This window comes from Dromiciops gliroides, chromosome 1, assembly GCF_019393635.1.
Source record: "Dromiciops gliroides isolate mDroGli1 chromosome 1, mDroGli1.pri, whole genome shotgun sequence".
Taxonomy (NCBI): domain Eukaryota; kingdom Metazoa; phylum Chordata; class Mammalia; order Microbiotheria; family Microbiotheriidae; genus Dromiciops; species Dromiciops gliroides.
Window position 1 is genome coordinate 299,122,402 of NC_057861.1, and position 5,440 is coordinate 299,127,841.

Genomic DNA, 5,440 nt, shown 5'->3' on the forward strand with positions numbered 1-5,440 from the left:
CACCAGCCCACAATTCAGGAGGACCTGAGTTCAAATCCGGGCCTCAGACCATTAGCACTTACTCTGTGACCCTGGTCAAGTCACTTAACCCCAATTGCCTCACAAAACAAAACAAAACAAAAAGTCACCTGGAGAACTAAAAATCGAAAGGCCTTTCTTACATTACAGGGTCATGTATGTGTTGTTCATCCATCCTTTTCTAAGAGGACTAATGACATCACAAGGTGATGTCTTGACTTTCATATGAATTGAATTTGAGGGAAGCAGAGGTGCACAAAACCATCAACCTCACTCTCTCTTCCCAAATCAAAAGATAAGCCAGGGGGATAAAAGTCACTTCAAATGACAATGGTCCAGGATGCATTGGGTAACTTCTGTGTCTTTGATGCCTGATCAAGCTCTAAAGTGATCCTCAGTACATTCATCAGATACCTTCAAGGTCATTGGAACAAACTGTTCTCATCCACCCGTTCAGCATGCATGGGGTAGACATCCACTTATCTCAACAATAGGATTGATATCTTTTGGTTACCATCAACCTAATTTAGCATGTCTGCCAAGATGGTTTATTGGGGTGTGGTTACTGTGGATGCTATAGCTTTTTTGAACCACTGATCATAATTAGGGTGACCATTTTTACACCAAAGTTGGATGAACACCTCTCAAAAAGGCTTGGCATGTAGCCATAGCTGAAGTGCTAGTTCTCCTGAACAACTCATATGCAGGGTAACACACCTAGTATGGGTGAAAAGTGGGAATGAAGTACCCTTTGACCCAGAAATACCACTACTAGGTCTGTATCCCAAAGAGATCATAAAAAAGGGAAAAGGACCCACATGTAGAAAAATATTTATAGCAACTCTCTTTGTGGTGTTAAAGAATTGGAAATTGAGGGAACAGCCATCAATTGGGGAATGGCTGAACAAGTTGTGGCATATGAATGTAATGGAATAATATTGTTTTGTTAGACATGTTGAGCAGGCAGATTTCAGAAAAATCTGGAAATATTTAAATGGCCTGATGATGAGTGAAGTGAGCAAGCAAAACCAGGAGAACATTGCACATAGTAATAGCAACATTGTGTGATGATCATCTATGGTAAACTTTGCTTTTCTCAGCAATACAACAATCTAAGACTTTTCCAAAGGACTCATAATAGAAAATGCTCTCCACATCCAGAAAAAAAAAGAACTGTGAAATTTTAATGCAAATTGAATCATACTATTTCTATCTTTTTTTCTTTTTAAAGTTTTTTTTCCTTTTATTTTGATTCTCCTTTCACAACATGACTAATGAAGAAATGTGTTTAATGTGATTGTACATGTATAACCTGTCTCACTGATTTCTCTCATGGGAAGGGGGAAGGGAACAGATAGAGGCAGAAAAATTTGAAACTCAAAATCTTATAAGGACAAATGTCAAAAACTATCTTTACGTGTAACTGGGAAAAATAAAATATTGTTAAGATTGAAAAAGAACAGAAAATGGGGCATGAAGGCATGACTTCCTGGCTTTGAGGACAACTGTCTTCTACAACATATTGGACAGTCAGATCATTCACTTTCTTTGTTAAAAATTTAATTTTTATATATTATTTACTAGATAAAATTGCATAAACAGATACACACCTATATTACAGATAGATACAATAGAGGGTTATCCATGTCTTGGATTCAAATCCCTTTCTCTAAAGTAGAGAGTAGAAAGGTGAGCAACAAAACATCTCTAGGACTCATAGGACTCATCTTTAAAGGCTTGACTCGATGGTCTCTGAGATCCTTCCAGTTCTGCATCTAAAACCATTTGATGATTCTAATCAACATTGTTTTTCAGCAATGACTACATATCTTTCAGGTCCTTTACTAAAAATTAAGAAAACAAATAGAAAAGCAAGATAGTTCCTGACCTCAAGGAATATACAGTATCCTGCAGGAAGAAGGAGAGTGAATTTAAGAAGAGAAAATCTATACACATATATAACTATAGCAAATATAGAGAGCAAAGATGAAATGATTGGGAAGTATCACTCACAACTGGTGAGAATTACAAACCTCCTAAAAAGGAGTAAAATTGTCCTTAGGTTTGAATAGAATTGGAAACATATCTCTCATTAGGAATAGCCTCTGTAATATTATTGAGGTAGGAGGTAGAACATAAGGAGAGAGACAGATACATATGGAGAGATGTTGAGAGAGACTTAGGGTGAGACAAGAAAACAGATGAGGGAAAAAGGAAAAGAGAGAGAGAGAGAGAGAGAGAGAGAGAGAGAGAGAGAGAGAGAGAGGTGTCTTTAAGTTATGGTCAATGATTTTTCATTGTTTTTCCTTTGTAACTGAATACATTTTATTTTACTCATTTTATGATATTATTGTGGAGAAATCTATAGACTTCATCAGAGTGCCAAAAGGGGGATATAACACCAAAAAGGATAAGAACCTTTGATTAAGAGGCTTAAAATAATTAACACATTGGATGTAGAACTCTTCTGCTCTGGGACATGGTTGCTTTCATCATATGGTATTTGCCATTAAATAAGAGGTATCTCTAAAAATAATGAAAATGTTATCTTATTAAATTATATTCTGCAAAATTGCTATAGAGGTTGTTTTTTTTAGAGTGGACTCTAAATCAGGAAGGCTCAGATTCAAATTTCACCTCTGCTGTATAGTAGATGTTACCTCATAAATCATTTCACCTCTCAATGCTCTAGGCAACTCTCTAAGACTGTAAGTTGGACAGAAAGGGCTGACATGCATTAGTAGAGGTATTTTCCTCAACTGGGAGTCCCCTATGCCAATTTGGTAGTCACTATCCTAAAATAAACATAATCTCTAAGGAAATTGCATGTATCTCATTAAGGCAATCATTTGGTAGTTCTATTTGTTTGAAAGGCCTATATTCATAAGATGAACATTTACAAGTCAATTTTTAAGTCCCAACTATCTAACTCTATGCCAGATACCATGATCAATGCAACGGATACCAATATAAAATGCAATACCATCTCCAATTTATCCTGTATATAGCTGATTATTTGCAATGAGCATATAGTTCATTAGGCTATGCACTCCTTGAGAGAGAGGACTATTTATTTTTTACCATTTTGTAAGGGCTGTTAAGGAGATCCCCATATCTTTTCTTTATGAGTTGCCATATTTTTCAGTACCACTGGACTCAGATCATGCAGGAGACCCTGAATGTGTCAAGGACAAAGCTCCCCTTGAGCTGGCATCATTTGTTGTACCCCAGGCTGAACTCCCTCCTGTCCTTGAGGGTAGGGCAAGATAGGCATCAGCCATCTGTGCCAGGCAGGGATACTACTTCCATAGCTGAGGTCTTCTGTAGATAAGGGGATCATCCTGTCTTCAGAGCTTAGCAGTTCCCAAGTGAAAAGAATGTGGCTTTTATTATGACCCTTCTCCCTTCATCCCCATTGGGACTGGTTTTAGTGTCCCACACTTTTGATGCACTGTTCCCCCTTCCATGTTATGCCCCTTCCTGGTCCCTTTGTCCTGCAGTTACAAAAGTACAAACTTCGGTAAAAATTTTGAGGTCACTGGGTTCCTGTGCATGTTCATTTCTCTTATAATAAACTTGATTTTCACATGTCTCATGATGTTGTGATTGACTGTTGACATTTTATGTATTCTCTGTACTTAGCACAGTATTGAACATATGATGAACACTAAATAAGTTTTTTCATGACTGACAGACAAACTAATGCAATCCCCATGTCAGGCACAGTGTCAGGAGATGGGGACAAAGATACAAAAGCAATATAATTCCTATATTCAATAAAATCACTTTCTACTAGTCAAATCCCATTTTAAGAAGCACAATCTAAAACAAATCTCTTCTGCTGCCATTTTTTGGGTGAGGCAATTGGGGTTAAGTGACTTGCCCAGGGTCACTCAGCTAGTAAGTGTCAAGTGTCTGAGGCAAGATTTGAACTCAGGTCCTCCTGATTACAGGGCTGGTGCCCAATCCACTGTGCCAACTAGCTACCCCCTTTTGCTGCTATTTTAAATCTGGCTCCATACAAAGTGCCACCACAAAATCAACTCTGTCCTACCTGCCCTAGGCTGACAGCCCCACAGTCATGGAGGAATTGAATGAGTACTACAATGGTGAGGAGTGCACTGAGGGCTCCAAAATCAAGGTGAGCAAGGACCAGGAGGACTGTGTAATGTTTATTGGATGGGTAAGCTGGGATATGAGCAAGAGAGATCTCAATGAACATCTGTTCCATTTTGGAGAGGTTGTAGACTGCATTATTACACAATAGATTGTTGCTTTTCCTTCATTCTTGAAGAGGACTGTGACATTGGGGTGATGTCATGACTTGTAGTGAATTGGATTTAAAGGGTTCTGCAGGGTCACCAACTTCACTCTCTCCTTTAGAGCCATCTGGTTCAAGTGGTGAGGTATATATCAGAATGACTAGAGATGGCCCCAGATGTTTTAAGGCAATTGGGGTTAAGTGACTTGCCAAGGTTCACACAGCTAGTACATTTCTGATTTGAAATTTGAACTCAGGTCCTCCAGACTCCATTGCTGGTACCCTTTCCACTTCATCACCAAGATGCCTGCATTATTAAAACAAATCCCATCATGGGAAGATTGAAGGGATCTAGACTTGCATTCTTAAAGATGCTGCCAGTATTGCTAAGGTCTTGGAATTTAAAAAACACAAACTGGATGGCAAGTTGACAGACCCCAAAAGTTCTAAAGCTCAAAAAGGAAAGGTACTGCCCAAAAACAGTTTTCATCAGCAGACTCAACCCAGACACAACAGAAGAACAAATAAAACAATATTTAGAGAGATTGAGAAACTTAAACTTTCTATTAATACAATGAAGTGAACACAAATGAAAAAAGAGAAATTTGTTTAATCGCACGTACAGATGAAGAACCTATAAAGAAATTATTATAAAACAGTTGTCATCAGCTTGTTTCTGGGAAGTTTGAAATCAAAGATGCTCCATCCATCCCCACCCCCACAAAGAGATATACAAGCAGCAAAAGTACCAAGTGAAAGGAGAGAGGGGTTGCAGCTGGCCCATGAGGTGGATCCAGGAATTATGACCAAGGTCAACAAAGAACGTATGGCAAAACATCCTGTAAGGGTGGTAATTACCAAAATCATTACCAGATATATTAAAGGAGGACATGCAGGAAATGGTGCAGATGCTCTAGCAAGCTAAATTTCAGGATGCTGACATTCAATGGAAAGTTGTCTTCTGTTGATCTGAGATGATTATTGCATAAGAGACTTTTAGGGGGCAGCTAGGTGGCACAGTGGATAAAGCACTGGCCTTGGATTCAGGAGGACCTGAGTTCAAATCCAGCCTCAGACACTTGACACTAGCTGTGTGACCCTGGGCAAGTCACTTAACCCTCATTGCCCCACAAAAAAAAAAAGAGAGACTTTTAGTGTACA

At 38.6% G+C, this 5,440-nt stretch overlaps 1 pseudogene; it reads left to right on the top strand.

The window, feature by feature from the left end:
* The first annotated feature begins 4,024 nt into the window (after positions 1 to 4,024).
* LOC122748620 lies at positions 4,025 to 5,035 on the top strand (annotated as a pseudogene).
* The last annotated feature ends 405 nt before the right edge of the window (positions 5,036 to 5,440 follow it).